Here is a 16,464-nt window from a genome sequence, read left to right on the forward strand (position 1 = left end):
TGGCTACTGGTTGTTCCAGCATAAAGTTCATATGAAGATACTCCACGCCCTTTTGTCCCCAGATGAAGGACACTATGAATTTATCAAATGGCCAGTCCTATACTCTACATTGGTCTCATCTCAGCCCTTTTACTTTAACATGCTTCACAGTCTGATGTTCAGCATAGCAGATGGAAAGCCAATAAGCCTTTGTGTTCTTCTGTTATTTAATTGCCTTAAGTTGGTTATCTCTTTTTTGGGTCGACCACTGACATGAGTTTGTTTTAAGGGGACCAGTAGTGATTTTGCGCTCATTAATGAATGTCATGGTGCAAAATGTCTCAGTGATTTCTTTGGAGATTAGCTCAAAAAAGGCCTAATGTGTACAGTCTTTAGAATCTGATTACATCTCTTAAAATGAAGCCAGTGCGTGTATTGCCTATTATCCACTTGGCTGAACTGTTTTGGCTACATTCTGTAGTCAGTTTTATATTTAAGAAAGGAAAGTATCATATATATATATATATATATATATATATATATATATATATATGTATGTATGTATGTTCAATGGCATGTGTAGCTGCAGATACACATGCTGTGCATTGCGAGTTTTTCTTCGAAGAAGTCTTTTCGGAGTCACAGGATCGAGCGACTCCTCCTCTCGGTAATACGGCGAATGGGCATCGACTCCTTTGTTAGATTGTTTTCTTTCCGCTTTCGGGTTCGGACGTGTTTCCTCTCGCTCCGAGATTTCGATTCGGACACTATACATAACTTTCTTTGACCGTCGGTATTGTTTCGATTGCGTTTCCATCTATAGTTGAGCTGACAGTACAGTCGAGGACCAGATTTCACCTTTTTGGGCGCGAGCCCCCAACTCGGGCCTGTTTGGGCCTACCACGCCGAAGCCTGATGGATCGGACTCCATTCTGATTCTGTCCTCACTGCCACGCGAAATTTCCATACACAGACCAACACCTGGTATGTAATCTGTGTCTCTCTCCCGATCACTAAGAAGAAGATTGTGAGGCCTTTCGATCGTTCTGATCCAAGAAGACACTGCATGACCGGAGAGCCGGGAGACTGGAAATGGCTTTGAAGAGTACATAATATATCGACACCGTTGAGGAAGAACAGGCACAGACGGCAGTTTCCATTCAGGACACAGACTCCGAAGAAGACTTGGAGGAAGATAGCCAACTCATCAATGCGGGTCAGCATGTGAGTATGACTGCCCATACGCCCACTCCTAAAAAATCATTGAAGGCCTTGGGTGCACCACTGCCAGAGAGCCATGGCTCGACCCGAAAGAAAATACTCGGCGACCGACCTTGGGGTTCGGCACCGAAAAAGGCCACAACAACTATGATACCAGGGTCGAGCAAATCCACCAAAAGCTCAACATCCGAGCCGGCATCCACACTCTTCAGAGTTGAAACCTCGATGTCCTGCCTCGGAGCCGAAAGAACAGGCTGTATTTTCGGGCCCGAAAAAATTGCGAACTTCGGAGCCAAAAAAGTATTCTTACACTGAAGAACAAGGACTTTCGAGCTGATTAAAGCAGAGCTCTAAACCATATGTTCAACAGTCCTCTAAATCACCAAAACCATCACAATACATTTCTGAGGACACTGATATTCAACCTATTCTGGAAATAATGGATGAATGACAGTCAAGGATCCATATCCATAATGAGACTGGGAGAATCATTGCTGCACCTCCTCCACAAACAAACAGAAAGTTGGCTTTACAGGAACATCTCGATACTGTTCCACTACCAGCAAAGATTTTTAAAAGGAAGGAGAAGCAATTACCCTTGCATACGTCTCCCCCACATTCACCACAACTTTATTTTTCACCACCTCCCATTAGCCCACCACCATTGCCTTAACCAACTCACTCACATTTATTCTCATGGTGATGCAATTGATCCTTGGGATCTGTATGATTCAGATCCCATACCAACTAATGACCCAGACCTATATCCTTCAAAACCTTCCCCACCAGAGGATACAACTACATATACACTGGTCATCTCTAGGGCAGCTGCGTACCATGGAGTACTCATGCATAGTGAGCCTTTAGAAGAGGATTTCCTTTTTAATACGCTATCCTCCATGCACTCATGTTACCAGTGCCTACTAATGCTACCTGGCATGATTAAGTATGCAGACAAAATATTTAAGAAATCTGTTAATGCTAGGGTTTTAACACCACGCATAGATAAGAAATATAAGCCTGCACCTACAGATCCTGCTTCCATTACACATCAGGTACCACGAGAATCAGTGGTTGTCAGTGCTGCCAGAAAAAGGACCAGTAGTCAATCATCAGCGGATGCCCCCGACAAGGAAAGCAGGAAGTTTGATGCTGCTGGCAAGAGGGTAGCTATTGCCAATTCTCAAGCCTTGTTAGCAAGGTATTATAGAGCACACTGGGACGAGATGCAGGAACTATTACAACACCTGCCAAAAGAACATCAGAAGAGGGCTCAACAAATTGTTGAAGAAGGTCAGGCAATAAGTAATAACCAAATAAGGTCTGCTCTTGATGCTGCAGATACAGCAGCTAGAAGTGTAAATACTGCTGTAACCATGCGCAGACATGCATGGTTACGTTCTTCTGGATTCAAACCAGAAATACAGCAGGCAGTACTGAATATGCTTTTCGACAAGAAACACCTGTTTGGTCCTGAGGTTGATACCACAATAGAGAAACTCAGGAAAGTTTCAGACACTGCTAAAGCAATGGGAGCCCTATTCACAACATCTTACAGAGGCTCCTTTTGTAAGCAGCAATCCAGAGGAGGATTCAAGCCTCAACTTACAGAGACTTTTACCTCCCAACTTAAACAAGGGCAACAACAACAGAGAGTGGGATTTAGAGGCTCTTATAGAGGCCAGCACTTCAGAGCCAGAGGCAAAATCCAGGCATCAAAAAATGGCACTACCCAATCAAAACAGTGACTTCATAAGCATGCCACAACCCCACACATCTCCTGTGGGGGGCAGACTGAAGCAATTTCACTCCTAATTGGCAAATTATCACCACAGACCAATGGATACTTTCAATTATCCCCAATGGTTATTGTCTAGAATTGATTTCTACCCCTCCAAGTATTCCTCCTCGTTATCACAGGCTGTCCCCAGAACACAACGTTCTTTTACAAGAAGAAGTACAATTGCTACTACTAAAAGAGGCAATAGAATTAGTTCCAAAATCTCAACACAGAACAGGTGTATACTCACTATACTTCCTCATTCCCGTAAAGGATGGCACTCTCAGACCCATTCTAGATCTCAGACCACTAAATCTATATATCCTGTCAGAACACTTTCACATGGTAACTCTGCAGGACGTCATTCCACTACTATAAAAACAAGATTACATGACTGCATTAGATCTCAAAGATGCGTATTTTCATATTCCCATCCATCCAGCTTACAGAAAATACCTAAGGTTTGTGATAGCGGAAAAACACTACCAATTCAAAGTTCTGCCATTTGGCATAACAACAGCTCGAAGAGTATTCACAAAATGTCTAGTGGTAGTAGCAGCTTACCTAAGAAAACAACAGATACATGTCTTTCCTTATCTAGACGATTGGCTAATAAAATCAAACAATATTATGAAATATCAACCACACACTCAATACATAATAGAAACCCTACATACATTAGGTTTCACTCTCAATGACCAAAAATCACATCTTCAGCCAGCACAGGTTCAGCCTTACCTAGGTGCTATTCTCAATACACAAAAAGCCTTAGCCTATCCAAATACACAAAGGATACAAGCTGTCCAAAATCTCATACCACAAATGCAGCCAAATCAATAATATATGGTAAGATTTATCATGAAACTATTGGGAATGATGGCATCCTGCATAGCAATAGTACTGCATGCAAGACTAAATATGACAACACTACAACAGTGCCTTTCACAACAAAGGTCTCAAGCACAGGGTCAATTGCAAGATCTAGTGTTGTTAGACCGCAAAACGCACAAGTCCCTTCAGTGGTGGAATCTCAGCAATTTAATGAAGGGGCGGTCATTTCAGGACCCTGTGCCTCAGACCACAATAACAACAGATGCATCAGTGATAGGTTGAGGAGCCCATCTCAACAACCTTACAATACAAGGGGAATGGGATTCAAAACAGTTACATTATCACACAAACCATTTAGATTTATTAGCTGTGTTCCTTGCCTTAAAAGCATTTCAACCACTTCTCAAACACAAGACTGTCTTGATAAAAACAGACAATATGACAACCATGTATTATCTAAAGAAACAAGGCAGTACGCATTCATCTCAACTGTCCCTTCTAGCCCAAACAATATGGAAATGGGCAATTCACATTCACTTACTAGCAGAATACATTCCAGGAATACACAATCAGCTAGTGGATTTCCTAAGCAGAACACACCAACGGATACACGAATGGGAGATTCTCTCTCAGGTACTTCAAAAGTACTTTCAAAAGTGGGGGACCCCAGAAATAGACCTATTTGCAACAAGCAAAAATGCAAAATGCCAAAACTTTGCATACAGAAACCCACACCCTCTGTCCAAGGGCAATGCACTGTGGATCAATTGGTCAGGGATATTTGCTTACACTTTTCCCCCTCTCCCACTACATCCATTTCTGGTCAACAAACTGTGTCAAACCTCTCTCACCATGATACTAATAGCCCCCACGTGGGCACAATGACATTGGTACACAACACTCCTAGACCTGTCAGTAGTACCTCACTGCAAACTTCCAAACAGACCGGATTTGTTAACACAAAACAAAGGACAAATCAGGCATCCCAATCCCAGTGCTCTCAACTTAGCGATTTGGCTCCTGAAGTCATAGAATTTGGATACTGCAACTTCCATTAGAATGTATGGAAGTTCTCAAACAAGCATGCAAGCCTACAACTAGACAATGCTATGCTAACAAGTGGAAACGATTTGTTTATTACTGTCAGTCTAAAAATACTGACCCACTTACGCCATCAATACAAGATATTGTATGCTACCTACTTCATTTACAACAGTTACATTTATCTTTCTCAACTATTAAAATTCACCTTAATGCCATATCGGCATATTTGCAAACTATACAACATACCTCTCTTTAGAGTTCCAGCTATTAAAGCCTTCATGGAAGGACTAAAATGTATTATTCCACCGGGAACACCACCAGTTCCTGCTTGGAATCTGCATATTGTACTCACAAGACTAATGGGCCCACCTTTTGAACCCATGCGTTTGTGTGAGATTCAATTTCTAACTTGGAAAGTTGCTTTCTTAGTAGCGATTACTACTAGACATTCACTCTCAAGGAACCATTTTTCCAAGTACACAAGCATAAAGTTGTACTTAGAACTAATCCACATTTTTTGCTGGAATTGCCAGTCTTCTTCCCACAGCCAGATTTAACTGCAGAAAGAGTCCTTCACACTCTTGACCTTAAAAGAGCTCTACTGTATTATGTGGATAGAACAAAAGAGTTTAGAAAAACTAAACAGCTTTACGTTGCCTTTCAACAACCACATAAAGGTAATCCTATCTCTAAACAAGGTAGCTAGTTGGATTGTTAAATGTATTCAAACATGTTACATTAAGGCAAAACAACAACTTTTAATAACACCTAAAGCTCATTCCACTAGGAAGAAGGTGCTTCTATGGCATTCTTAGTAAAAATACCAATGGCAGACATATGCCAAGCTGCCACATGGTCTACGCCACATACATTTACAAAGCATTACTGTGTGGATGTACTTTCAAAGCAACAGGCCAATGTTGGTCAAGCTGTCCTAAAAACATTATTTCAAACAACTCCGACTCCTACAGGCTAGCCACTGCATTATTTTGGGGAGATCAACAGTTTTTTAGTCTATGCATAGTATGTGTATCTGCAGCTACACATGCCATAAAACGGAAAATGTCACGTACCTAGTGTCCGTCTGTTCGTGGCATGTAGTGCTGCAGATTCACATGCACTCTTCCTCCTCCCCGGAAGCCTGTAGTCATTGCAGTTTCTTATTTGTACATATGTATATACATATACATTTGCATGGACATCTATTTTACTTATTACTTTTATAGCACACTTACATTCTTTCACTCTTATCACTCCTTCCTACAACATTTTGCTGGAAAACAATCTAACAAAGGAGTCCATGCCCATGCACAGTATGAACGAGAGGAGGAGTCACTCAGTCCCGTGATTCCGAAAAGACTTCTTTGAAGAAAAACAACTTGTAAGACTTCGAGCCCAACACTAGATGGCGGAAGCAATGCATAGCATGTGAATCTGCAGCACTACATGCCAAGAACAGATGTACACTAGGCAAGTGACATTTCCCATATATATATATATATATATATATATATCTCGAAACACCAAAGAGCCGATATTCTGAGGTGAGTGTGGCGTTTCTGTAAGGTTCCGGCAACCCATATATAGTAGCACACCGTATCCTTGAATTGCAGATATGCCCAGACACCGCTGTAGGTTATGCAAAAAAGTGGAGAAACCAGCATTAAACACATTTTTGCATAAACTACAGCGGTGCCTGAGCATATCTGCAATTCGAGGATACTGTGTGATTTTATATATTTCTATATTATTTTTAATTAACTGGGGACTCTGACCAAACTTGCATGAAGGACAGTTATACCTCAGGGTGGTTTAATTCAAAGTTGAAGAAATGAGGTGCTGGCCACTTAGTTACAATTTACTTTGTGTGTAGAACTATAGTTTGGGAATTCAACAGTAGCAATAAGCTGCAGGCCTTAACAATTTGATCAGATTTGTAAGGTTTGCTCTTTGAGGGAATGCCTGTTAATTTTAAAATTCATATTTGAATTGTCCACAAGAATTTGAAAACAATGTGAGACTACACACTGTCGGTGAGGGAGCACACATGGGGGGTTATTCTAACTTTGGAGGAGGTGTTAATCCGTCCCAAAAGTGACGGAAAAGTGACGGATTTACCACCAGCCGTATTACGAGTCCATTATATCCTATGGAACTCGTAATACGGCTGGTGGTATATCCGTCACTTTACCGTCACTTTTGGGACGGATTAACACTCCTCCAAAGTTAGAATAACCCCCATAGTCATTTACCAGCATAGGTGAGATTGGAAATCCGTGGTGCTTGCCACGTGTGACTGCTACCTTTTGTTAAATGTGTTTACCCAGTTGTCTCTTATCTCTTTTTGGGGCAGATAATGACGCTGCCTATCTTCATGGTGTATGCTCAGTCCTGAGGTGATTTTCTAGTGCACTTAGCAGAATGCAATGTCTTTGGGTCATACACGGCTGACTAATCCAGGAGTCTTTAGATGACATGCAAGCCTACATCTTGGGTCTGGCAACAGGTGTTCCTTAAGACCCACCAGAGTAGTTTGTCTCCCAAACCTGAAGCTTCATGACAATTGTTGAGAATTGTAACTTTTTAAAGGTGCAGCTGGATTTTTCAAGTGATAGCCTTTTTGACATTTTGCAATTGTAGTGCATGTCAGACAAAGATTTTTAGTCAACTAGTCTTTTGTTTCTGCATTAGGTGACTACAAGAGTATGATATTGTGAATTATTTTGTGTCAGCTTGTGATTGCTTCCTTGGCCAATCAGTTGCCCCCTGGGTCCCCCGGCACCCTGTCTCCGCTGGCATTTACATGGCATTGCAAACGCCATGTAAAAGCTGACTGATTGGGACCGCCGGCATCGCCAGCCCAACTGGGGGGCGAAAAGTGGTGGTGCTAGCGGTCCGACCGTGGCGCTTTTGCCATGTCGGAATGTCCGACCATGACTCTGGCAGTCTGGTGACCACAATGATCATAATGAGGCCCCAAGTATGCATGGTTATCATAGGAGGCAGTGACTAAGAGCCAATATACTAGCAAGTTAGTTTGTCAATTTTGGTCCGAATTACCCTGGCAGTGTTGTTAACTAGAATGTAAAATGTTAGTTTTCTGTTCTTTGGGGTCCTATATTGTTTGGCTTAATTAAGTTGCCTTTTATACTTCATTTTGCAGGCTGTAAATATATTGCACTGTGTAACTGCTTTCTTGTAGCACGATATGTCAATAAGACACAATTTGTCTTTGAGGTCCGTGGTTTCCCCCATTGGTTTTCGAACGTTTTCTGTTTCCTTTTCAGTATCGGTAGTTCATTTTTTAACCACTGTTCATTAAATGTGCTGGACTGGTCTTTAACACTGGTATTAATGTCTGTCTGTCTTTGGTGAAAGTCTTCAGTACTGGATATGGTAATCACTTTGTCCAGGAAAGAGTTGTTGAAATCCTGCAAGAATGTGTATCCAATTATGTGCAGTAGACAGAATGAAGTTTGGATTGGAAGTTCTGAGATTGTTGTGTTTAAATAGTGTTGAGCTTAGAACTATGGAATACATTGTAGAACTTCCCTCTCTATTTTAGATGCAAATACCAGGTCTAGTGAATTTGTCAATGTGTGAGGCTAGTTGTATGCTTGAGGAAGTGCAAAGTGTGTCCAAGTTTCACATCAGCTATTGTATTTTGTTACTATTCTCACAATTGTGCCATAGGTAGAAGTCCCCTAGGGTTAGCATCTTGTGCATAGAGTTTGTAGGTAAATTGCCAATTAAGTACATGGTCATGGTTTAGAAACAATGCCTTATATACAGAGCATCAGTAAGTACACCATAGTGGAAATATCATGATATTGGCTTGTCAAACCTAATGGCACAACTGACACTGACATTTGGTGGCAAGTCGCCCCATCACACAACCAGAAGTGTCGGGGTGGAACCCAGTAGAACACTGCCCTTCTTGCCCCAGTCCACAAATGGGCATCGATTTGAATTTGGATTACAAGTTCCATTGAATCCTGCTCAGTTGGTTTCACATGACTGGAAGCTATAACATTCTTCATTAATGTGTTTGTGTATATTCAACCTACAATGATATGCCGGTTCATTGATTTGTGCAGAGTATTTGGCAAAATAGTAAAGCTAAATTGTGTCTTTGCATATATGATTGGCACTGCCTTCATCATATCTTACACCATACAAACTTAATTTGCACCTTCTGAACTGACAGTAGTGACTGGTTTCCACTCAGCCCTTGTGAAAACCCATTATGGGTTGTCTTTTCTTTTCTTCTAAGTGGATGCTCTCTTCGCAAATTTATTGAATTATTAAATCTGGGCTGTCCTACCACTAGAAACTGGCAATTTCTCTAAAGAAAATATTTATTTACAAACATCTAGGTTTTTACTTTCTGATTTATAACAACACCTGTCGTACCAGAGGAGTTGCAAACCGATTCTCATTGTGCTTTAGTGAACTGTCGATCTTTCCTCACCTCAACTTACATCTTCCCTCACCATGACATGTCACCCACATTTGAATGTCATAACGGGACAGGAAGACATGAAGGAAGATCGATGAGGAAAATTAGCCATCATCTTTCACAGACTCTTTAGAAAATAGCTTCTTCGTGCTATCAACATTCCATTCATGGCAATATTGTTGGAATTGGAATTGATTTACCATGCTGTTACAATCTATGTCGGAGGAAATAGTAAATGAAGGCTCGCTAACACAAACTCTAAATAAGAACAGAGTCAGAAAGTGAATATCAGAATATGAACTATGTAACCATGCAGCGTACTCAGAGATAATATTGTGGACTGTGATTATTTTGAGTTGTGGAAGGCTGAATTTGAATTATACTTTACACACAATGTCATATCAAATGGCATACTTTGAATCAGATGCCATTATTTGGGTAGTGACGTCATTAACAGTGCTGACCAGGTTCATAGCTGGATCTCCACTGCAGTGCATACTGCTACAGATCACAGCCAGGGTTAACTTCAAGAAGACTACATGATCTAACGATAAGATCAGAAAAATGAAAGCTCAGCTCGGCTTCCTATAGACAAAATAAAGAAAATTAAGGAATTAAAATTACAAAATCATACTGCACAACTATAACAGAGGCTTCAAAGTGTTCTTCAGAAACACAAAAAGACAACATTACTCCACATGCATAGACGTTGCTGACTACCCATTTAAGGAACTCCAAAACATTTCAGTAGTATTGGCAATTCAGAGTGCCAACACGCAGAGAACCCACAATCCCCAGTCTTCTGTAACAAAATATCCATGAAACTAATCTCAAAATTGGAAGCATTTAAAACTACCCAAGGACAAAATAGCCAACTCTTTTCCTACACTACATTTGACAGAACTACCACAGAGATGGACACCACCAATTACTCATCTCTCACCACCTTCAGTGCCCTGTAAATAAACTCTATGACATTATCAACACAGACAAGCCACATGATCATCTTCAGACTCAGCACTTCCCAAAATCTTCAAAGATATCCTTAACACAAACTGTACAGGCAAAGTAGCTAAAAGCATCCTAAACAAATCCTTGAAACTATAATCTTCCCTACCAGAGCTGAAAACATCTTATATTAGAACACACCTCAAGAAGAAGTTTATCAACCCATTTAATACAGCATATTACAGGCCAACATCTAACAGGTCATTCCTAGGTAAACTATTCAAACAAACAGTTTTTATTCAACTCTTAAATTGTATTGAGGAAAATAACATAATGTCGGATTATAACAATCTGGGTTCTGACCGGCTAGTAGAAAGAGTTAGTCTGATCCACTTGGAGCGACCTAAAGCACACAGCGGACAAGAACGGAGTGGATGCCTTACTGCTTTTGGACTTGTTGGCAGCATTTGACACTGTTCACCACCAGATTATACTTGAGATAAGTCAGAAATGTCCTAAAATGGATATGGCTGCCGTTATTTTAATGGTTCTTTGACAATTGTAGAGGTAGCAGTAGCATCATATTATTACTTGATTTCTGATTTAGTTATTTTTAAAGGTTTAACCATGAAATATCTAATACACACTAGATAACTGATATTACAGTGGTTTTCATATTTATTCTTCTTATTTGATCATTTTAACATGGCCGCTCAATTACTGTTGTTAAAAGGCCAATCTAGCTCACACACATCTTTCAACTTCGGCGGTGCCTGCTGGGAAAATGCTAACCTGTTCACTCACCCATTGCTCACTTGCTTACCTGTTCACAAAATTCTCACCAGGTTGGCGTCGCCCTGGTGGGAATTTTGTTTCGGCAATACACTGTTACCATTTTATTTTGAGGTTTTTATAAACACAGCACATATCGGTGACCACTTATATGTTTTGGTAATTTGTGACTGTTAAGACTTTCACTAATTTTTATCACTGATTTATTTTTGGAGGACCTATCATGTTTGATTAGCAATTGACATAAATATGTCTTTCACTCTTATACCAGTGGGTTTAATGGTTTTCTTTTTTGTACCACATTTTATGTTTTCATTACAGCTAACTGTCTATTAGTTTGGAATGAGATTACAACACTGTTTATGTCTTTCTAACATATATAGCACTTTTCATTTAATTTTTTATGTGGTTGTGGCATATGTTTGATTTGGTTTTTGGTGTCGCCCATTAACAGTTAGTTGTGGGCAACACTTAAGAGCTGCTATATTTTTCACAATGCATGTTGGTGGCAGTCTCTCTAGATGACTGGTTTCCACATAGGTATACATTTTATTTTATTTTTTAGATGTTATAAGGATATTCCCCTGATGAAGGATAGAAGGTCCGAAATTCACTGGGAACTATGGAAAAAGTTTTTTGTATAATGAAATAAATCTAATTCAAGCACAGTAATGAGATTTGGATGAAATACTTGAATTTTTTTAAGTTTTCTTCATTTCAACTTTGCCATTTGGGACTATGATCGTTTGCAGTTGAAGCAAGTTTTACTCGCTGTAATCCGATTATGGAAGGCCGTCCAAGCCTTCAAGTTTTACAGTTTGATCTGAATCCATTGTGGTTTAATCATTTCGGAGTGCACAAGAGAATTAGTACACAAACATGGATTGGCTCATAACTCAAAGAAAATCAGATCTTGATATTCCTTCCTGCCACTTTTTAAATCTGCCCCTCCCACCCAACATTGTGACGTCCCTTAAGGCGCCAGTCATCCCTCGTATTCAACATCTACCTAAGTCCCCTTACCCAATCCGATCACATTGTTCCACCTTACTTGTTACAAGTTTAATGTTTGAAGCGCTTTGCATCTTCTACAGAAGCTCCCAAGGAAATGGACCACTATACCTGCAAATTAAATTTAGGCAATACAAACAAAATAAGACATTAAACTCCATGTAGCATCATGGACCGTCTTACTATCTTACAATAGGAAATCCACAGGAGGATCCACTTTCTTGGTACAAGCTTCCAGGCCATGGAACTTGCGGCTAGCCAAGATTCAAAGCATCAAGGATAATTTAATGTTCAGAATAGAAGTGAAAACATAGCTTTTTCTGAGATAATAATGTCAACTGTAGACCACGGGATAAAACCCCTCCTACTAATGTAGGCATGGTCCAGAGCTTAGGATCCCTCCGACCTGTACACACTGCCAAGAAGACAGACACAGGCCCCAACCCAAAGTGAGGAACTTCCCCCTTACATAACTTTACAATGACCTCAAGATACAGATGAAATATAATAACTACTCCATCCCAACATTAAGATATTCCTTTCCAACAAATGTCAGAAGTAACCACTGTCAGTCAGTACCCTAGGACCTGCAACCTGCCTAATTTCATAGAGGGCTGTAGCCATAACACCCCCCCAAGCGTTAAAGACCTAATTGATTATGTCTGTCCTACCTCTAATCAAAAGATGTAGACGGTTAATCTAGTAGTTATGACGGACGTCTCTGTCTCATTCTGATATACTCCATGTCACCATACCATATCATATATATTAGTCTACTACTTGCATTTTCATCATCAACAGGACAGTCATATATGAAAGGACCCTGGGAGCCTTGTTGGCAACTAGAAGGTACAGGTATAAGTTACTCCAGGCTGGGTAACTAATCATTCAGTACTAACAGACGGGCCTGCCAAGACGAAAGATATCTGCTACAAGTTACTGGTCACCAGAGGACTCTAACCTAGTCAATGCGGCTAGGTTGTACATAGTAACATACACTGAGACCTTCTATAATGACAAAAAGGATGATGATGATGCAGTGCATCTTGGCAAATCTCTTCAGTGATGTCTCGTTATGGCAAAAATATGTAGAAGGACTGTAATACAGTCTATTGGAGCAGATCTTCAATTCCTCCTCACTTTTTATCTAAACCAGTTACCTCCTCCAGATTCCTAAGATCTCAGGGTGGACAATCTCCTGCAACAGCTAGCATAGGAATTTGTATTATTTACATAAAGGTTACCAACGCTGTAAAACAATATTAAAGATCGAGGTGCCCCGTCTCTGGGTGTCCCACTGTTTTCACTGCATTACCTACTTAAAAATCCTACTGGTGCATATTTCCATTCATAGATGGGTTTGAGTTGATAAGCACACATAACAGTAATGGTAAATTCAGTTGAATGCACAACACCACACAATTACATCAAATACTTTTCACATAATTGATTTTCCATGTAATAAGCAAATTCCTTAGTTCACTACAATATTACACATTTATTAGTCGGATAGAGCTATTCCCGATAGATTATTAATAAGTTTGGTTTGATCCAAAATAAATTATGACTAATGAGTCTTGCAAAGAGTATGGTAGAAAACACAAGACCCGTATTTCTTTTTGCAATTTTCCTCTTTGGTTACTCATATAAATGCTCCATATACAAAAAAAGATTCTCATCAACTCACTTACCTGGATTGACTATATATTGGTAAACTCATTCCCATCAAATGATGTATTAGTAACTATTGGCACATATAGTGATAAGAAAATAATTTATATATGGAGCATTGATATAAGAGTTGGTTTTATTGGAAAATGGCATGTGGTACTGCTGAAACACTTAATAAAATACATCCTGCCATAACTAAAACCCAATCCACGAAATTGTTTGTGAAGTAAATGGATGGGATGGACATAAAACAATGTTCTGAGTGAGGGCCATCTTGTATATACTGTTATAGTCCCCCTCTGCAAGTGTGAGACGAGACACATAAAACAGTTTGGGGACATTACAAAAGGGGCTAGAATGCAATTTATATGCAGAAGCCTCCAGGGCAGGGGTCTTCAAACTGCCGGGTGGGCCCCCCTAGGGGGGGCCTGAAGTGATCCGGGGGGGTGGTGCCAGGCTCTGGCCAAAAGAAGCATTACACAGATAACAGTGTTTTGTTTTAAGCAGAAACATGTTATTGCACTTTTAAAAAGGTAACAGTACTTAACTGCTATGTTTAAATACGTCTAGACATATTTAAACATTGCCATCTTTATAAAGTAATTGTGAAAAATTCTGAGGGGGGGGGGCAATGATTTTTATTTTTCAACTGGGGGGCGCTGTAGAAAAGTTTTTGGAGACCACTGCTCTAGGGTGTAAAGGAAGCCTGTTCATTTGGGTAAACTGGCCTTCTGTTGACGTGTATGTTGTACTCACTGGGCAGGCAACCTATCTCACATTCTGTGCTCTTGTAAAAATCACTAAGGGATGCTTTAGGAGATGGATTTAAGAGTGGAAGACAATTTAGTAATGTTCCATCTCTTCATGATACATATAAACATTTTAAAGAGTGCAAGGTTCATAGTGAATGACAAATGTAGCCTTACTTCAGTTGTCATCTTCATATCAAAGTAAGTCTGTGAAAGCATTCTTTTACTGTAGTCATGTGACAAGAATCTGGTCTTGCCTTCATTAGTCTGGACTGTAGAGCTATTGCTACTAACAGGTATAAATTAGCCTTTTAGGATATTGAAATATTTAAATGGAGAAAGAACATTCCTGGCATGTAAAGTAGAGTTTACAGCCACTGGCTTGCTATCTAAAGACATCATGTTCAGTATAAAAAGTGTCAAAAAAGAGATACTCTGAGTGGTATATTCCATTGTGGAAGAGGTGTTATAATCAGCATGACATTATCTTTGTATCATGATGAGGTTATCGTACAAAACATTATTATTATTATTATTATTATTATTATTTTAATTACAGTGTGTTCAGAAACTTTTCTGGTGGGCTCCCTCTCATACTACCCATAGAGAGCATTGCATGTGAGAGCGAGCATGGTACTTACTATGTCTGTGACAAAAATGTGTTTGACAAGACAATATTCCCCAAATATAAAATTGATAATGTTAATAAACATACGCAGGTTTTTCACTCAGTTTTGTTTGGAATGTTTGTCCTCAACATTTTAATTATTTGTTGTTTCTAATTTCCAAAACATTTTGGACCTGATGTAGAACTCATCTGCCAAAATCTAAATCCCATTATCCTCAGTGGGATTTAGATTTTGGCGGATGGTAAGATTTCATGTTTATTTTGTCCTTGGGACAAGTAGGCTGAAACCTCCTTCAGCACAAACCCTTTGGCTGCCAGTTTAGAGTACCACTTTATAGATCAAAGAAGGGCATTGTAAGATAATATTTGTGTCCATATGTTAAAGCTGTTCGAACATGTATTTATGGTTCATTAATGCAAAGCCTTTCTTATTATGGTGAGTGCTCTGAGGAAATGTTGTAAGCTCGGACTGAAACCACGGACAGTGGTTCCAGTGTAAAAATGTGTACACAGGTGTGCAAAGTTTAACAATATGAGGCTACAAATAATGCTCCCAGAATGCTCTCTGAAGAATATGTGCAGAGGCTTGAAAGCAAGATTGATGATCCTTTACTTTCAAAATAAAATGCTCAAAGAATTTCAACTAGGAAAAAACTTTTGCTATACTACTGTGAAATTTTAGGTACCATTTCTTTGAAGCATCATTAATTAAAATGTGTTGATGCATGCTAGTATTTCCCAAAAATATTCATAATGGAAAATCAGCACAACCAGTTTTAACATGATAATGGGAAACATGAAAATAAACAAGCACTGGCAAATTCAATAGGTCTGATATTGGTGGTCTGCCTTATTGTTTTGTCAATGTTTGTCTTGTTTTGACATTGTTTTTGTAAGACTTTACTGTTGTGGGAGCTGAAAGGTCCTCACCATTATAACAAACAGTGGCAACAAAGCAATAATAGTTTTTGGTCTCAAAAAGCACACATTACTACGGTAGTCACTGCCACTGAACAAAACTACTCTGTGTGTCGATATGCTCCTTGTGAAAGATCAGAAGCTAGTCGATAGATAGAGAGACAGAATTTTAATAAAAACGAAAGGCCTTGGTTAACTCCAGGCCTAATAAGGGGCCCAATTTCTAAAGAAATTCACAAAAGTACACCCATGGTAGATGTCCTTGAATTAGTGCAGAAAACAGCTTTCATGAATTCACAAACATTTACAGAAGTAGACCAGGAAAGTATACTCCTGGAAAATAGTTGTGAACTGCTTTTTAGCATGAGCAAAAATGCATGTGTAGATTTGTTCATGCGAAAATCTGTTGAGCGTTTACTAGTTCACTTTCTCT

The 16,464-nt window shown here is 39.6% G+C and overlaps 1 protein-coding gene across 2 annotated transcripts in view; it reads left to right on the forward strand.

The window, feature by feature from the left end:
- ELMO3 (engulfment and cell motility 3) overlaps positions 1 to 16,464 on the forward strand; it is a 284,505-nt gene that overhangs the window by 69,988 nt on the left and 198,053 nt on the right. The gene's annotated exons all lie outside the window — the stretch shown is intronic.

This window comes from Pleurodeles waltl, chromosome 12 (assembly GCF_031143425.1).
Source record: "Pleurodeles waltl isolate 20211129_DDA chromosome 12, aPleWal1.hap1.20221129, whole genome shotgun sequence".
In the NCBI taxonomy this organism is placed as follows: domain Eukaryota; kingdom Metazoa; phylum Chordata; class Amphibia; order Caudata; family Salamandridae; genus Pleurodeles; species Pleurodeles waltl.